The sequence below is a fragment of the Phodopus roborovskii genome, unplaced genomic scaffold (genome assembly GCF_943737965.1).
Source record: "Phodopus roborovskii unplaced genomic scaffold, PHOROB, whole genome shotgun sequence".
Lineage (NCBI taxonomy): Eukaryota > Metazoa > Chordata > Mammalia > Rodentia > Cricetidae > Phodopus > Phodopus roborovskii.
The window spans coordinates 31,073,170-31,093,311 of record NW_026126482.1 but is presented as its reverse complement, the minus strand read 5'-3'; the positions used below and the strand labels follow the sequence as shown (position 1 = coordinate 31,093,311).

The following is a 20,142-nucleotide window of genomic DNA, read 5'->3' as shown; positions in this document are numbered from 1 at the left end:
TGAGCCAGGAGACTTGTCAAAGCAGGAGCTCGTTTTATTGCATCAGGCATGTGCTTATATAGCATTCAGAAAGAGGATGGGGGCCTCAGGATTGGTGAGGTGTAAGGGCCAATGATATTTCACTATGTTAGCAGTAGCTGGGCCCAGGCAGTTTTGCTGAGTCACTCCTATACTGAAGCGACAGGCCAAAGATAGGTCATCAAACTCTAACCAGGCTCAGGACACAATATGTGATACATTGATACACACACTTACATACATGTCTAATCAACTTAAATACATCTCAAACATTTGTCCCCTCTTCAGGGCATAAAACAAAAACCAAAAAACCCCAAACATTCAAATCTTTCCTTCTGCCACATAACCATTGTTAACCCCCAGTTATGTTCATGTGTGTATGTGTGTGTATACATGCACACACGCACACACACACTGCACCAGCATACTAGACCTCCTTTCTCCTAGCGCACGGAAAGCTTGCACCCCATCGTTCAACTTTCCCCAATCCTTCCATCACCTTCCTCAGCCTCTAGTATTCACCATTCTCTCCCCCCCCCCCCCAGGTACCATGAGAATTAACTGTTTAAATTCTCTACACTTGAGCAGCAAGGCGCCTAGCTAATTTCACTTCCCGAACCATCCACAGTTCATCCATGTTGTCCTGGACGGGAGTCCGTTCCCTGTTCTGGATGATCAACATTCTGCTGTGTATGGACCTACTATGCTCTCCCCATTTGTCAGCTGAGCCCTTGGGTTGTTTCCATAGCCCAGCTATTATAAATTGTATTGTAATAACTTGGAGAACAGATGTTGCCCTGCCATTCCAACTTCATTTCTTAGAACATACATGTACCCAGCAGCAGTACTGCTGAATCACATTGTAAAGCCATTTTTTTTTTTTTTTAAGAGAGGAGACGGGGCTGGGTGGAGCTCAGTGGTGGAACACTTGGCTAGCACATGCAAAGCCCCAGGTTCAACCCTTAGTGCTTTCAGAATCTCCATGGTAAGACAGCAAATCCACAATGACCGGACAGATTTACTTTTAGACAGCTAGAGGCTCCTTTTTCTCCACAGCTACAAGCCTTTTGAAACTAAAAACAAAACCAAAGACATTTACTCATCCGTTTTCTGTGTGCCTGCCAGGGGAGTCAGAGGGCTTGAGGAGTTGACTTTTTCCTTCCACCATGTGGGACCAAGGATCAAAGTGAGGTCACCAGACTTGGCAACAAGCACCTTGTCCTGCTGAACCATCATAGGGTTGCTTTTGGCTTTTAAGGAGTCTGTCTTGCTGGAGCAAAGTAGGTTTTGTTTGTTACTTTGCTTGTTTATTTTGAGGCAGGGTCTCATGTAGCCCGGGTTTCATTATCCTCCTGCCTCCATGTTACTGGTGATGGTGTGGGCCAGCACACCTAGCTCTATGACTGGTTTGGGCTAGCATTTTCCATTGATTAGCAGTGGTGAGCATTTCAGTCTATCCATTCGTCATAGGCATACCTACTTTTGAGAAATGTCCATTTGATCTGTTGGCCATTCTTAGATTATTTGTTTTTCCATTAAGATGTTTAAGCTCCTAATATATTTTGAACATTTGACCCTGGTGAGATGTTTTCTTGGCAGTTTTCTTCTCTGATTACTAAGTTGTCTCTACATTCTGATGATTCTTTTCTTTGTTGCAAAGATATACAAAGTTTTGATGGAATCCATTTGTCTCTTTTTGTTCCCTGTACTCTAGAGAATCTTGTGTAAACAGCCTTATAAACCCCAGTGTCCTCAGGTGTCCTGGTGTTTTGTTGTGGTGGTTATACAGACATTGTATCTTGAATCTTTGCTGGGTTTGTTTGTTTTAATATTTTCTATGGAGTGGGGGGCTGTCTTTAGGGTGAGGGATCTGTCTTTGGCGTGGGGGGTCTGTGTTTTGGATGGGGGTCTTTCTTGGGGGTGGGGGTGTTTGGGGGTTTCTATACATTAGATCACATCATAGAGCCGGATGTGGTGGCACCTGCCTTCAACCCCAGCAGCTGGAGGCAGAAGCAGGAAGGTCTTTGTTAAGTTAGATGCCAGCCATGGCTTTGTAGAAAGAGCCTGGCCCCAAAAGATTACATCACATGCAAACAACTTTCTTTTGGATATTATTATTTTTTCTCTCTCTGTCCCTTTCGAGCTTTTTTTTTTTTTTTTTTTTTTTTTGTCTATTAGCTTTGCCAAATACATCTAGTAACAAGGTGAATAAAAGCAGTGAATGTTGCCACCCTTGTCTTAGTTTAGGCCTGGGAACACAGGTTGGCAGCATTTCACTACTGAGTATATTGCTAGTTCTTGACTTGGTGGGTGTGGCCTTTGTCATGTGGAGGCCTGATTTTTCTAATCCTAATTTGCTCAGCATTTCTATGGCAATTGCCTTCATCAAATGCATTTTCGGTAACTACTGAGATGACCCTCTGACTTTTGTCCTCCGTTGTGCTCCTATGCTATATCAGGTCTATTGATTTGCCTATGTTGAACACTGGGAATCATCTTTCTATTGTGCCATTGGACTCAGCTTGGTAGTACTTCACTGGCCTGTTTATATGTGTATTGATCAAAGATACTGGTTTGTCATTTTCTTTCTTTTGGTGCCCTTATCTGGGTTCTGTGTCAGAGTTCTGTTTGTTTCATAGAACATGTTCTTCCTTCAAGTTTTTTTTTTTTTCAAATAATTTGAGATTGGTACATACCCAATAGCACAGCTCTCTTTGGTAGATGATATTTTTAAATTACTAATTCAATCTCATTACCTGTTACTAATAATTAGTTTCTTTTTTCTCCAATCCCCCATCCACATACCCTAGACAGCCCTGGCTCTCCTGGAACTCTCTCTCTGTAGACCAGGCAAGCCTCTAACTCAGAGATTCACCTGCCTCTGCCTTTAGGGTGCTAGGATTAAAGGCTAATTATTTGTTTCTTAATGATTCAGTCTTGGTAAACTGTATGTGTCTAGGAATTTATCCATCTCTTCTAGATTGTGAAATTTGTTGGAATATAATTGTTCTTAACATTCTCTAATGATTGGCTGCATTTCTGAATTGTCAGTTGCAATGCCATCACATTTTGTATCCTCGCCTCTACCCCTGCCCCCACCCTGTACCTGGGTATTATTGAGTCCCCACACTTGCTCTCCAGCTGAGCTCTACCTATCCCCAGCCTCCCTTTCTCTTATTCTGGCTTAGGCTTTCACAGCTCTGATTACCTATTTGAAGAGCCAGCTTTTCTTTCGTCTTCTTTAAGTCTGTGTTTCATGTATTTCTGTCTGACCTTTATTTTTTCTTTTATTAATTCAGCATTTGTTTTGATATGTTTTAGTTCATTGAGATGCAGTCATAGGTTGTTTATTTGCAATCTTTCTCCTACCTACCTCTCCTCTCTTACACACATGCCACTGTATGGAGATGAGAAGACAGCTCGCAGGTCTTGGTTCTCTTCTTCTAGCATGTGGGTCCTGGGAAGAGCTCTCAGGTCATTAGGCTAGACAGGTGGTGTATTTACCCCTGAACCATTTCTCCCACTACAAGTAACTTTAAAACATTCTTCTGTTTTTGTCTTGTCTTCTGGTTTGAAGAGCTCCCTTTAGCATTTTGTATAGGGCATGTGAATATATAGTTTCTCAACTTTTGTTTGACTGGGAATATCCTTTCTATTTGTCCATTTCTAAAGGATAGTTTAGCTGGAAACAGTGTTCTTGCTTGATAAGGAAATCTGTCCTCTGGGGACAATGGTTACTTCTTGAGCCAGAATAGCTATGATAGCTCACACAAAATCCCCACAGTTTCATGCCTAGAAGGAAGTGAATGTGAGTCACCAGACCCTTCACTGAGATGCTAGCCATTCGCTGCCTCCTGCCTCCCCTAGCTGTACATAATCCAGCCTTAGGTGCATGTGGTCATGGCAGGTACCAAAGCACACAGGAGGTGGACAGTTTACTGTGATGAGTGTCATGAGTTTCCATGAGTGTCACCCACACTGGAGTGGGATTTCAGTGATGCAGCGGCTTTGAGTCACCTCACCCTGCTCTTGTAGGTAACCCTAATAAACCCATTGTTCATTAAGCTGGACTTGGCTGGAATAATTTCTTCAGGCTGTCATGGACCTCTTCATTTGGGGTGACTAGACTTAGATGCCACCAGAAAAGTCACTTCCGGGTAACAGTTTCTTTCCTTAAGCACTGAGAATCTCATGCACTCTTTTGTAGCCGATAAGGATCCGCTCCCCCCCACACCTATGAAGCTGTTTGTCAGAACTGAGACACCCTTGTGTTATTTCCTCTTACTACTCCAAGAACTTTCTTATCTCCTACCTGTGCTTGTAACACACTTGATTGGGTTAAAAAAGGACAGTTTGCCTGGTGACCTTTTGGTCCTCATGTACTAGGATATTTATATCCTTTAAGTTTGGGATTGGGGGTTCTCGTCATCTGTGAATTTTCCACCTCTTTGGTATTCTCATATTTCTCTGACTCTGAATATTTGTGTGTGTGTGTGTGTGTGTGTGTGTGTGTGTGTGTGTGTGTGTGTGTGTGTATAAGTGTACTTGTGTATGTTCCATATATACTAGGCCTAAGGTCATCCTTGAGAGTTGTTCCTTGGACACCATCTCCCTTATGTTTTGGGACAGGGCTCTCACTGAGACCCATGGCTCATGATTTTAGCCAGGCTCCAGTGAACCCCAGCTACCCATCTTCCCTCCTCCCCTCAGTGCTGAAGTATAAATTTACATGGGTGCTGGGGGTTGGACTCAGGTCCTTTTGCTTGTATGGCAGGCACATTACCAACTGAACTATCCCCCTGAAGATTCACGTATGGTGCAGTCTTGAAGTTGCTGTAGGCTTCCTTCTCTGCCTCTTTATTCCTTTCCCAGGAGTGCTTTTACAGGTGTTGGCCATTTGTTAATGCCAAGGATTTAGATTTTTCTCAACTTATGCTTTTCTAGCATTTCCCTATGCCTTGGGTTTTTTTTTTTAAGTTATCAAAAACAAGTATATGAGTTAAATAATAACTATTCTGTTTCTTAAGCCCCCCCCCCATCTCTAGTCCTTTCTTGAACTCTTCTAGTAATAATATGGCTAAGTTACTGTGCAGGGTGAGAAGAACTGTGACAAGGACAATTCTCTCATGTCTTCTTAAGTGCCAGGGAGTCCTGTTATCTCCTTGGTTTTATTCTCCTCTGAGAGGGAAGAACCCACAGTACCCACCCACTTTTCTTAATGTGTTGTAGCCTTGACCTCAGACATTTGCTGTGGAGAGAGACTAAGACCCCTTAGGGAGAAGCCCATGATGACCAGCAAAGTACATTTAACATTTTGAAAATGGCAGAAATGATAATACAGGAAGCCACAAAGACCCAAGAAACTGGGATTTTTCTCCTAAGTAGGTGGGATAATTAATCTTAAATCAATTAAGCTCACAGACCATTCTCCATTTAAATCCCCAGTTTCATGGTAATGACAAATGCCAAGGTAGGAATTATTTCTCATTAACTATACACTACAAATACCAATCTTTAAAGGAACCAAGAGAATCTGATTAATTTTAAAAATTTATTAAAATAAATGTTCTGTACCAGAAAGTAAATCAAGCCATTCAAAACAAATTTCCATTAATAATTTGAACATTAGCCCCAAGTCTACTTTAAAACTTCAGATAGTTACAGAAGATGAATTGTAAGATTAGCGTTTATTGAGTACAATCATTTGAGCGAGTTTCAAATTCAGGGATGAATAGGGGCTGTTGAGCTGGCTAGGTGGGTAAAGGCACTTGCTACCTGTCTAGGTCAGCGTTCTACTGCTCGGAAGAGACACTGTGACTAAGGAAACTTATAAAAGAAAGAATTTAATTGGGGCTTTCTTCCAGTTTCACAGGGTTAGTCTATGGTCATCACGATAAGAAACATGGTAGGAACCAGGCAGGCACAGCCCTGCAACAGTAAATAAAAGCTTACATCTGATCCACAAGGTGGAGGCAGGAAGAAAGCAAGACTGGATCTGGCATGGGCTTTTGAAACCTCAAAGCCCCACCCCTAGTGACACACCTTGTCCAATGAAGCCACACCTCCCAATTCTTTCCCAAACTTTCAGGAGTTGTTTTTTTGTTTTTTCCCTCCAGCCATGTGTGTCCCAAGGATGGAACTCAGTTGGCCAGGTTGGCAGCAGGCACATTTACCATCCTACTCATTCAAATATAGTCATTTTATAGAATAATAAAATTGTGGCAGCTTGAGATATGGGTGAACGAGAACCTAGCATTTTATAAATAAATAAATAAATAAATACACACACACACACACACACACACACACACTTTTTTTTTTTTTTGAGACAGGGTTTCACTGTGTAGCCCTGGCCATCCTGGAACTCACTCTGTAGACCAGGCTGGCCTTGAACTCACAGAGATCCACCTGCCTCTGCCTCCTGTGTGCTGGGATTAAAGGTGTGTACCACCACTGCCTGGCAACAATTTTTTAATCATATATGTAGGCCATCAAAGGAAGGCATAAGAAACAAGCATCCCTTGCTCTGCAAGGACCTTAGGCATGCTAGGTTTTCTTCCAAGTTGACAAGTTCCTGAGAAGGGCACATTAGCTCCTTGAGGGAATCACCTTCACACACACACACACACACACACACACACACACACACCACTGTGAAAGACATACAATGTTTTGTTTTTTTGTTTTGTTTTTGTTTTTTTTTTTTATCATATCCAGCCCTTTCATTCAACTCTACCTCACTTTCCTACCTAACCAACTTTGTGTCTTCCTAAAAACAAAAAAAAAAAAAAAAAAAAAAAAAAAAAAAAGCTATCAGGTCTGATTTGTGCTTCTCAGGGGGGCTATGGGATCATCCTCATCCACTGGAGCCTGGTTGGTCTACAAAGGACAACAACCTTAATGAAATGGACTCCCCTCTCCTAGGAACTATCAATGGCTAGGGGTGCCCACTTCCCCCTCTCCATGCTGGGATTGTGTTTGATGTGAGCTAGTGCAGGCCTTGTGCACCCTGTCCGACCACTATGAGCTCATCTGTGAAGATGTCTTGTATTGTCTGGAAAACTTTCATTGTATTCATCTGTTGCCTCTTAGAGCCTTCCCACCTACTCTTCCTCGACATTCCCTGGACCCTGGGAGGAAGGAGTGTGATCTCTGTCCCATTTAGTCTGAGCCCTCTGCAATTTATTATTCTTTGCACCTTGATCTGTTGTGGGTATTTGTGTTGATTGACATCTACTATAAAAAGAAGCTCATTTGATGAGGGTTGAGAGGGGCACTTATCTAGAGGTAAATAGCAAGAAGTCCTTGAGGAAGCTAAGTTTTTTTTTTTTTTTTTTCTTTTTCTTTCTTTTTTTTGTATGTGAGTCCTGGGGATTAACTCATGTCTATGTGATTGCAAGGCAAGCACTTTACTGAATGGTGTTCACAGATGTTTTTGTGAGTTGTGTATGTCATCTATGCCTCAGTCATTTAAATAATAAATGTTCCTTGGCTACAGAAACTCAGTTCTTTGTGTTCTTGGGGATAAGAGAGATGAGGCAAGGCGGCTGTGTGGCGGGTCATTTGTAACAATTTAGTTCCTAGGACTTGTGGATCATTGTGTGCCTATAAACAGTTGTATTGTGTTTTTTAGTTTATTTTACAGTGTGTGTGTGTGTGTGTGTGTGTGTGTGTGTGTGTGTGTGTGTGTGTGTTCTCTGTGTAGTCCTGACTGGCCTGGAGGAAATTACTATTATTATTATTATTATTATTATTATTATTATTATTATTAATCTAAGTCATACCTTTAGTACTGATAACATAGCCTCCATAGTCAGGAAGCAGAGAGAGATGAATGCTGGTACCCAGTTCAAGTTCCCATTTTTATTCCATGTAGGACCTGAGCCCCTCGGATGGTGCCAACCACATTCAGGATGGGTCTTCTATCTTCAGTTAACCTTTTCTGAAAGCCCTATCATAGATAGGAGCATTTCCATGGTGACGACATCCTGTCAAGTTGTCAATTAAGACCTACTACCATATAACATACACATATTTCCTGGCACAGTCATCTGAGGGGGGCAGAAAGCATTGGCACTCCAGAAGCAGCAAGTGCCTCTGGCACTCAGATCTTGGCTGATAAAACCATTGTATAATGAAAGGAGCCAGGGATCCTTGGAGAAGTGGTTCACTCTGAGTCTGGGGCAGAAAGTAAAGGAGATGAGCTGGAGTGTCCAGCCACGACAGAGGTAAAGAAGTGATTAAGGCCAAACAGATTACCAGTTGATGCTGTATGTCAACAGGGTACCACTCAGTAGCTGAGTGAGTGATCTCCCAGTAGCCAATGCTGGAATAATTTGAGGGGGTTGGAAGTGGGAGAGTAATATTGGATTATAGCCCAATGTGTAGAATAAGAACCTACAAGTCAGTACTAATGAAAATAACATTGAATGAGTAAAGAGGAAAGTGGAGGAGAAAAGGCCAGTTTCCAGTACAGAAGAATCTCATGCAAATGTGTCCCTATCCTATGACTGACGTCCTCATGTGTGGTCAGTGTGCGATGATCTCATTCTTCACTCCAGCATGCAAAGGCTCTTGGTGGCCTTAATGTATCCTTTAAATGCTCTCTGGCTGAAGTGGCTAAATTGGGAAGATGATGGTATTGGTTTTTGTCTTCTCCCTAACCCTCCCCACTCCACCAGAACATTTTGACACTCTGGATCCTTTCCCAGAACAGGACGCTTCTCTAGTCAGAAAGCAAGATGAGCTGATACACTCGGTCTCTACACGGGTGATGACTCCTCAGAGGGGACTGCCTGTCTCCAATCTGCATCTAAAACTGCAGATGTCTTCACTGCCACCTACATCTCCTCGTGGCCCTTCTAGGGCTGAGGGTCCAGGATGAAGTGAGAGGCATAAAGGCCAGGGATTTGTACTTTATTTTTAATGGAAAAAAATGTATCAGGTGATTCTCACAGGTGATGTTAAATCTTGAGAGTGACAGCTGTAGAAAATGTCTATGTCACTTTGGCAGAGTGAAAGAAAGTGTTTACAAGTATGTCTACTCAGGTACTGTACGAAGTACCTGAAATCCGAGGACCCGGGAGAAAGGACTGAGACAGGAAGACTGCGGGTTCAAGGCTAGTCCAAGCTACACACCAAACCCTTGCCAAAGGAGAGGGAGGCAGAGAGGAAGCAATGAGGAGGGAGGGAGGGAAATACCATAAGGTAGAAATTGTTTCATCATTCTACAATCCATTTGACCTTTTTTTTTTTCCAGGAGACAATAGCATAGACAAAGGGGAGGGAGATTAGAGCCAACCTCTAGGACACTAAGGGCTGGGGAACAGTTGAATGACAGGGTATATGCTTAACACATGTGTGGCCTTAAGCTCCAGACTCAGCACCCTCCTAAAAAAGACATATAAATTAATCAAATAAAACAATCAAACGAGAGACTATATTTTAAGTAAATCTTGATTACAAACTGATTGGTATTAAGGAATTCATGTTAATTTTGTTATGTTGATTTATGCAAAAAGATACTCCTTCCTATTTTAGATGTATTTAAGTTGAGAGGGGGAGGGGATTGCTTGATGTCTGGTAATTGCTTTAAAATTCTAGCTGGGCCAGCAAGATGGCTCCATGGGAAAGGGTGCTGGCCCCTGAGCCTGATAGCCTGAGTTTGGTTCCCACACTGGAATGGTGAAAGAAGAGAGCAGACTCTCTCAAGTTGTCCTCTGACCTCCACAGGCCACCACATCCCTCCCACACCCTGCACATATTAAATAAGTGGAAAGTTAAAATATATATTCTATAGAAAAAAATTTAAAAAGTTCACAGCAGTGAATGGGATGGATGGGGTGGAGCACGCACGGCTAATGGAATGCTTCTGGGAGGTGTGTGATGGGCACATGAGGTAGGTTGTACTCTCAAGTTTTTTAATAGGCTTGGAATCTTTTAGAGAAAATTGCTTAGCGGATCTAAGGAAATAGAAATTTACGATCCCACAGAATGAGATGCCAATTCTAGGAAAATGGTCTGGAGGATCCTCGGGAAGTTAAACACAACCCTAATTCATGAAATTCCACTTCTAGCTACACATGTAAAAACTACAAACAGGTACTCTCACCCATATGTGCATATGCAAAAGAACATTTTTCACAATAGCCAAAAGGTGAGAATGGCTAAAATGCTTGCCAGCACATGAGTGAATAAATAAAATGCATACATAGACACATGTGTATGTATGTATACATGATGAAACTTGAAAACCATACACCAAGCGAGATAAGCCAAATGTACTGTAGGGAATACAATGTATCATTTCAATTATCTGAGATATTTAGAGTGAACAAATCCATAGAGTCAAATAATTAAAATTGAGGTTCTGAAAAGTTAGGCTGGACACTGAGGCCTGGGGGGAGGGGGAATAAGGAATGGTTGCTGAAAGGGTACAGTGCTGTCTAGGTGCAGGCGGTAGCTGCACGGCATTGAGGGTATTTTGAATGTCATCTGGGTTCACAAGTATGCTGTGTGCATTTAACCATATTTGAAAATGAACGCTGACAATCAAGCCATTGGGATGAAGGACTGGGTTAGGATATGATGTTGGGGTACCACACACCAACACCCTTGCATCCTTGGTGAGACACTTTTTTTTGGTCTCTGACCACTGGAAATGGAGACAAACAAGGGGAATGTAATGATGGCTGGCTGATAGACATCACCTCTGGTGCATGCTCATCATGTTTTGGCTACATTAGCTTATTTGATTCCTTGGTCTTTGCTTGTTTGTTTAAGTAATTATATTGCCAGGTCTAGAGTCCTTACTCAGGAAAACACATTGCTGATGTCTAATTATGTGAAATCCACAGAACCAGACTGAATTTTAATATATTATGGATTACCACTGACAGCACCATCTATCCCACTTAACAGTCCTGGCAGATGGGAGGAACAGGCATGGCAAAACTTGTCAGCACAAATGCCTTCTCCAGTCCAGAGGATATCACCTTAAGCACCAACATATAGATGTGTTGATGTAAAGTCAGCCAAAACCCCCAAATAATCAGATGGGAAGCATAGAAAGTGACCATACCTACAGGCAAAAATATGACACTGTCTTCTGTGTTCAGTGAAGACTCTATAGGAGTGACTCAGAGGCTGGGCCTGTCAGGACACCTGTAAATCTCAGCACTTGAGAGGCAGAGGCAGGAGGATGACTTTAGCAGCTCAAGGCCAGAGTGGACTACCTGAGACCCTGTCTTATAAGGTTATCATTATTATTGTTATTGTGTGTGTGTGTGTGTGTGTGTGTGTGACATGTATGTAAATTAGAGCCCACATATGTCATGGTGGGATATGAGGAGGTCAGAGGACAACTTTCAGGAGTTGGTTCTGTCCCTTCTGCTGTGAGTTCTGAGGATGGAACTCACAGGTCCTCAGGCTTGTGTGGTGAGTGCATTTACTAGCTGAGCCATCCTTCTAGCCTGCTTCCTTAAACATTAACTAACTTGTGTGGAGGTACACATGTGTACACGGGTGAGCATGCATGTGTATACATATTTGTGTGGGGGGCAGAGGTCAGCCTTAGGTATTGTTCTTTAGGAGCCACCCTCTATTTTTTTGTTTGAGACAGGGTTTCTACTGTGTGGCTCTGGCCAACCTATAACTCAATATGTAGACCAGGCTGGCCTTGAACTCATAGAGATATACCTGCCTTTGCCTCTCTAGTCCTGGAATTAAAGGCATGCACCACCAAGCCTGGCTCCTTCGTCTTTGAAACAGTGTCTCTCACTGAACCTGGGGCTTGGCCAATTTCACTATGCTGGCTGGCCAGTGAGCTCTGGGGATCCTCCTGTCTCCATGTCCCCAGGCTGGGATGACAAACACATGTCACCATGCTGGCTTTTTATGTGGACACTTGGGATCAGACTCAGGTCCTCCTGTTGACATGTTGCTGGACTGAACCATCTCCCCAGCCCATTTTATTTTCCTTCCCAGACGACTTATTTCTTCCTTCCCTTTAACCCTCCTTCACTTCCATCATTAGGAAAACACCACATCTTCTACCAACTACGCCTATCCGTTTTTGTGTGAGGAGGCCATGCCAGCTGACCTCAGTGTGAATTAAAACATATCAAAGAGTTGGAGTTTTAGAGTTGCCAGGCCTCCTTTTCCACAAGGAAGGGCTCTATTTTCACTCGTACTCCAGCAAGAGATTAGCAGCTCGAAATCACTTTGACATCGTCAGTTACTCTACTCATACCACAGGGAGATTTAATTCCAGCCTGTGAAATTGTAATTGCTTCTCAAGGAGAAGTGAGGAATCCTGGGTGATGGCCACAGCCAAGCTCAGTGTCAGAGTTGCCAGTTGCTGCCACATCAGATATGACTTGCTGTTATTCAAACATCACTCCGGCTTTCCAGATGGGAAGCCGAACTGGGGAGCGAAAGTAAATTAACAGAAGCTGTCAGCTGTTCAGAAGAGCACAGACAGCAGTGTGACAGAGGTGGGTGACTTCCCATCAAAAAGGGAACTTTTTCCCTTGCGCTAGTTTAAGATAAAGAGTTCCACAAACAAATTTCATGACTTTAGGTATGTGGCTAAATGATGTTACTCTGAAGCCATGATAAGATGAACTCTGACAATTTCTAGTTGGAAAGTGTTGGGCAATAAGAAAGAAGTTTTGGAAGAGTAATTAAAATAATGAAGATAACATGTCCATGTCAGATTGATACTTACACTGGATTAAAATTACCTGCTATTGGAGTTAAACTGTCTTGAGAAATTGCTTCCCAGCTAGGGCTGGAGGAAGTAGAAACTGGGCCAGCATGGCTGATCCGGGAACACTTATAGACAGGGAGAGGGCCTGGAAATGTCACCATCTAGAGATGGGGAAGTGTGGCCAGAGTTAAGTCATTCTGCTCTTCCCCTAAGGGAGTGAAAGAAGAGAAAGGGGCCAAATAGAATCCTTTTCTCCCTTCTTATTTTAGAGTGAGGATGCTGCATGCACCCTCGTGAGTGTGCACACGGCCACACATTCATGTAACACCAGCCCAGGATGGCAAGCGTCTTCCTCTATCCCACTGTCTTACTGCCTCCAGACAGACCATTTCATCAAAACAGGAGATTTCCATACCAGCTAGGCTGGGCGGCTAGTCAGTGAGCTCTCAGTATCTGTCTGTCTCTGTCCCCCAAGGCTAGGGGTTACAGGCAGTCATAGCCATGTCCAGCTTTTTATATGTGTACTGGGATTTGAACTCAGAGCCTCGTGCTTGCTGAGCAAGTAAATGTTCTTACCCATTGAGACATATTCCCATCTCTCTAAATACATGTTTTTAAGAAAAATATTCACCCTGTGCATTGTCCATTTGTTTTAGAATTATAGAAAATTCAGCAGAGTATGGTAATATATGCCTATTATTTCATCCATCACCCTGGAAGCAAGAGGATCAGAAATTTAAGGCTAGCCTGAGCTACATTGAGAGTTCTAGGTCAGCCTGAACTACATATATTGTGAGTCTTTATAAAACCCAAGGGTTACAGATATCAGTCAGTGGTAGAGCACTTGGTCAGCATGCCCTAGGCTCTGGGATTGATCCCAGGCACCAAGAAAGAAATTTCAGCAAATTCAGTCATGGATTTTACTTTTCCTTATTTGATGAAACTTGTAGCAATTTTCAAATACCAGAGTTCACCTCCACAAAAGGAAACTTTAATTAAAAGGTGGGAGTGCCCAATCTCTGCCTTTTCAATAGAGCAAAATAGAAAGGGATTGGTTTTGTTACTGTTCCCATTCGTGGTCCATTCTGTCACTATGGTTACCAGCTGAGCAACGGTTTGCTGAGACACATTTGTATACCTTGGGGGGTACAGTGTAATAATTCAGTACAGAAACACAAGCCAGGTATGGTGGTGCCCTCCCATAATCCTAGCACTTAAAAGGCTGAATGTGAGACCAGTCAGAGTACATAGCAAAACCCCGACTTCCGAGAACCCAAACTACAACAGACGCCATTCTTGATTCAACCAATGTCTTAATGTTTCACAAAATAGCTCATCCTTCCTGTGTCTGTGACCCTTAGTGAACATGCCTCCTTCCCCTCCCCCTCCACTCTTCCAGTCTTGGTGATGACTGTCCCATTCTTTCAGGAGGTCAACCATTTATTTTCTACAAATGAGTAGGCACATGCCACTAGCTTATTAATGCAATGGCCCCCAGTGTGTCTGCAAAATCACATGATTTTTGTGGTTGAACACTATTTTGTTACACATATATACCTGCATTTCCATGATAGCATCACAGTATGACTCAGCTCAGGTAGATGAAAGATAACCATGGGCCAGCCTGGATTCTCACATTCTGGGCTGGCTGAAGGCATACCCAGGCCCACTTGGTACCTTCCAGGGATGGGTGGGCATGTGCCATTATGATGAGCAAGTGTATGGTGGAGAAATGGGACAGAAAGATAAGCAAAATGGTCCATGTGCCGTGGGAAGAGGCAGACCCAAAGAAGCAAGGGTGGTGAGGAACAGGCTGATGTGGGGAGCCAGACTGCTACCGGAGGCCATGGTAACTAACATCTGGGCCTGGGATGCTGCCATGACAATAGTTGACTGAACCTCTGAACTGTAAGGGAGTCACCCCAATTAAATGTCTTCCTTTGTAAAGGTTACTATAGCCATGGTGTCGCTGTACAGCAGCAATATAAACCATAACTAAGGCATCCATTTCCTCACTTCCCCTTTAGATCATTTGTGTCTTATTAGTCTCCTCTCTAGTGCGCCCCATGATATCTTTTTACTTTCTTGGTTTCTGTGGTTACTCGGGGTTACATACTTATGCCTGAAAATCTGGAGCTGAGAACCACAGATGAGAGTGAACATGATGTATTTGTGTCTGGGCTACCTTAGGCAATGTAATAGTTTCTAGTTCTATCCATTTCCTTTTAAAGCTCATCACTGATGTTCCCACTTTTTGAGACTTCCCCCGCACTGATTTACAGAGGACCTAGAGTATCGGGTTGCAATCACACCTACAGTGAATGGGCGTCCTCTCTCCCCCTAACCTCTGACATTTGTTGTCAGTATCTTGGGCCGTTCTGACTGGGGTTAAGAGAAAATTGCAAAGTTGAACTTTTTTTTTTTTTTGAGCTGTTTCATAATGATTTTTATTTAAGGACTCTGTTTTAATCCCAGCCCGTTTTTTAGATAGGTCATTATTTGATTTTTTTTTTTTGAGTTCCTTATATATTGTGGGTATTAATACTTTGGTAGATAAATACCTGGCAAAGATTCACTCCTAGTTTGTGGGCTTCCTCTGTAATATTGATTATTTTCTTAGCTGTACAGAAACTTTAGCTTTATGATGTGAGACTTATCAATTGTTGGACTTTGTTCCTGGACAAATGGAGTCCTGTTCAGAAAGTTCAGAAAGTACTTATCTCTTGTAGGCTACTGACTATGTTTTCTTCTAGCAGTTTTGGCATCTCAGCTTTCACATTGAGGTCTTTGGTCCATTTGGAGTTAATGATTGTGTCGAGGTAATAGATATGGATATAATTTCATTCTTCAGCATGTGGGTATCCACTTTTTTTCTCTCAAAATGAACAAAATACTTTTAATTAGAAGCAAGAAAACAAAATTCTGTCTGTGTCAGTCAGTCAGTCAGTCTGTCTGTCTCTCCCCATTTCTCTCTGGTGGCAGGAATTGAACATAGGCCCTCAGACATGCTAGACAAGCACTCTTCCTCTGACAATCAAGTACTCTACCACTGAGTTCTGTCTCTGTCCCATGTTTCTCTTTTAGCACCAATATTTTGTGAGCAAAATTTACTTGTAACCATGCCAGAGCATCTGTGTAAGGCCTCCTATAACCATTATAACAGGGTCTAGAGTACCCTAAAGGTGATGACATGTGACAGTCATCTGAGGTATGTTAGATTTGTTTTGTTTCACAGGGAAGGACCAAGTGCTTTCTTTACATTATGTGTGTGGACATTCTGAACCCAAACCTAAGGGTGTGACAAATGCCTATCTGATTTGAAAAAGAGTTAACCTCCTTATTCTCCAAGGCCACCATGCTAGCCCTTCCCCACTTCTTAGTAGACCTTTGAAAACTGGGGCCCTCCACCTAATGCTTTTGGTCTTCTGTTGTCTGGGTATGCTGAGCTCGTGTCCTATTGATTCACTTGCTTATTCATTCATTATTTGCCCTTCTACCTTGGCATGGATAAGCCATGGGATACAATAGAGAAGCCACTAAAAACAACCAAAAGTAGATGCCATAGTTTAGCATCTCTACACCAAAATCAGTCTTTCCTGGGATCTTTGCTTAGTCTTCAAGGATCTTTGCTTAGAATTTCCCTAAACTAAAGGACTGGCTTTCGGCAAGTCGGTTGATTCTTTCTGACGTCTGACTCCCTGTGTGCTGTGCAGTAAGCAGTCTATCTCACAATGTCTGTGAGTCTCTGCCCTTACTCTGTGCTGACCTACAGGTTCTCCACTCCAGCTGAAACCAAGGGACATGGGCCAGTTCCCCCCCCCCACCATCCCCTTTTTCTAAGAACCAAGAAAGAGCAATTGCTTTGCAGTCAACTCAAATCGCAACTGAAATTTCAAACATTACTGCAGAGAAGTTTGAGTTCCCTGACACATTACAGAGCAACAGAGGCTGTTTAGGACTGATTACCAGAAGACAGCTGGTAGTGACTTTTTACAGCTTTGCATTTGTGTTTTCAGTGTTCAGTTAGCACAGGTTTTGCTTTTAATATTAATTGGAGTTGCAACGGTTCCTTGGATAGACAGCTTGGCTTTGCCACATAGCACAAGGGCAAGCTGCTGTTAAATTGCCTTTTCCTCCCCGCTTTCTTTTTGATTTGGAAGTCGACAGCATTAACAACATTCTTCTACCTGAATTCGCACCAGTTTGAGCCACTCCATTTTCTTGTGGCTTTTTATCATTTTCATGGCTCTAGGCAATCTAATCAGCTTGATAAGATTAAATGTCTTAGACCCGTGTCCAGCTAACTTTTGCTTAAGATTGGAACATTCAACCTTCCTGTCGTCAAAAGCCTCCGAGGGTCTTGGTGAATAGAGAAAAAAAAAAGAAAAGGAATGTTAATTGAAGGCATGGAGATTTTTTTATCTTGCATGGATGGGTCAGGGACCTTACATTTTGGAGGAGTGCATGAGAAGAAAATTATTGAAGACTCAGATATTAAAAACAAACAAACAAAACTGGGAAGACAGAGCAGTGAAAGGCAAAACCATATCTTCCTTTGTGGGGAGGGCTTCCTTTTAATACAGCGTTCTGATAAAATACTCAAAACCCCATCTGTGCTGACAAATTTTGTGTCAACTTGATATAAACTATAGCCATCTGAGAGGAAGAAACTTTAATTAATAAAATGCTTCTAGAAGATTGGGCTGTAGGCATTCTCTTACCTTGTCTCAAAAAAACAGTGATCAGCTCCTGAAAAATGACATCTGTGGTTGACTTCCTGTCTCCACATGCATGAGCACACACATGTACCCCACACCTTCACATGAACACACACACACACACACACAGTCATACACACAAATAATAAAAATTATGAAAGTTTAAGAGGATAATTTAAAAGATCTCTATGTCTGCCAGCTCCAGCTCCTCCTTTGTTTTGTTTGATTTCTAGGTGAGCTCTTGGATATAGAGTGAAGGGAGATATATAATTGGCTGTTCACCACTTTTTCCTGGAACAGAGTGTCCTGTAATAAAGCCCAAAGCATGGAGCTGGGACTGAACTGTGGTCTAGTTTTGTCCAGTGTTGTGGTGGCACACAGGCTGCAAACACACACACACACACACACACACACACACACACACACACACACACAGAGAGAGAGAGAGAGAGAGAGAGAGAGAGAGAGAGAGAGTGAGAAATGAAAAACCAAGAACACCTACCTGCTTTCTACAATCATATCCCAAGAGAGTTACCACGGATGACTTTTTTGGTGACCTTCCATATCTATTTATTAAGAACAAAGGACTTGCATTCTTAGCAGAACAGGTGTGGCAACAATTTTGAGATTCAGAATGATGGAGTCCATCCTTTAAATCACGGCAGCTGAGTGAAGAAGGTAGCAGGTGCTAGAGGGATAAAGAGTTGCTGGGTTCACAGAATCATTCTATGTGGAAGTGCAAAGGAAAGATTAAGTGAGGATGAGAGATGCTGAACAACAAAGATGGCTCCTGTCTGACTAAGGCACCTTCTTAATCAAAACAATGATGCAATCCGCACATCCAATTCTGTCTCTGCATTACAGTGACAATCCCACGACTGATGGAACCAGAGAGACAGCAGCAACGTGAGTGTCAGTCATCACATTAAGAACAGGGACCACTAACACCTGGCTGAGTGGAGGCTTGCCTACAATACTCCTGAAAATGGCCACAATGGGAAATTTGGCTGTGGACAAAGGAGTGAAGCTAAAGGTAGGGATTTAACTCTTTTTAGGCCTTCCTTCAAGGATCCTAAGAAAGCAATACTTTGTTGTGTTTCTAGAAGTGTCAAAAGTAAATTGATAGATGCTCACTGACCCTCGGTATCAATAAGAGCAGCATTTTCACACTGTCACTGCTTATCTTAGCAAATGGGAATCTCTTCAAGGCTAAGGAAGTTGTTCTGAAGCCAATGCCATAGCTCTTCCTTTGCTAGTGCATAGAGTCTGTTTCTTAACACAGAATTAAAATTCTCGGTGTTTGTTGTTGTTGCTGCTGTTGTGCTGGGGGAAAGGGAAGCACACACATGTAATGCCATCCATGTGGAAGTAAAAAGACTACTTGCAGAAGTCATTTACCTCTCTCGTTCATGTGAGTCCCAGGGATTGAGCTCAGGTTGCTAGGTTTGGTGATAGGTGCTCTTACTACCTGATCCATCTCATTGACCTTGTTTACAAGGTCTCATATATAGTTCAGACCTTGAATTTGATACGTAGCCAAAAATGACCTTGTATTTCTCATCCTCCTGTCTCTATCTCTTGAGAGCTAGTATTGAAGGAGTGCACCATACCCAGTTTGTGCAAGTCTGGGAATCAAACCCAGGGCTTTGGGAATGCTTGGCAAACACTCTACCCACTGAGCTAAATCCTCAGCCTCAAAATTCTTTATAACAAACACTGAGATTACTCCATATTCTAACTCTCAGTCCTGTCTCAAAGGTAACACTTTTGCACATCCCTTTCAGAAACTCATATGTTCATAAGTTGGAACTGTCCTTTACTATCCCATCTGCCACTGTTAATCTTCACTGTAGGAAACCCAGATGAGCGGAGTCATGCAGTATTTGTACTTCTGTATCTGGCTAATTTCAACAAGTATGTGGTCAAGGTTCCCCTGAGTCTGAGGACATAATAGCTCAGTGCACGCTGAGCATGTGCAAGGCCCTGGGTTCAGAACAAACAGGTGAGTGAATGGGGGCTCGCCTGCATTGTAAACACAGCAGAATTTCATTCATTTTCAGTGCTGAATAAATAGCCTTCTGCTGTATGTATTTATTTTGTTTGTGTGAGGATACCATGAGCCCTGAGGAGTCCACGCTTGGTTGCTGTGGCAACACTGTGAACACTGGTGTTCAGATTCTCTTTTAGTCTACTTGTGAGACTTTTGAGTGAGGCAGGAGTGGAATTGCTTGATTATAGCTTTAAATCTTGGAAGAATCAAGGCCCTACTTTCCAGTAGCTTACATCAATTGGCACTTCCACCAAAAAGTTTGAGGGTTCTGATTTCTCCACACCATAATCACTTTCATTACTTCCTGTTCTTTTGATAGTGATACCAATAAGCATGGAACAATAAGAGCTCACTCATTGGGATTTGAGTTTCATTTCCTTAATGACCACTCTATTGGCCAGCTTTTCCTGCAGATAGAAGCCATCTGTGTGTCTTCTCTGGAGAAGTGTTTATTCAAGTCATTTATTCAAGTTTGGATTAGTATTTTTTATCATAATTGAATTATGTCAGTTCTTTATATACTAGACTCTCTTAACTATGTTTCTAGGTATATTGTTCGCAAACATTTTATCCAATTCTGTAGGTTGTTTGTAACCACAATGGTTTTTTGATGCATCAAAATTCTTAATTTTAATGAAGTTCAATTA

The 20,142-nt window shown here is 42.4% G+C and overlaps 1 non-coding gene across 1 annotated transcript; it reads right to left on the bottom strand.

The window, feature by feature from the left end:
• Positions 1–6,497: 6,497 nt before the first annotated feature.
• LOC127229447 (small nucleolar RNA SNORA67) lies at positions 6,498–6,631 on the bottom strand. Its single transcript, XR_007835137.1, has one exon. It is a non-coding gene; the product is annotated as a small nucleolar RNA SNORA67 (small nucleolar RNA).
• Between the last annotated feature and the right edge of the window lie 13,511 nt (positions 6,632–20,142).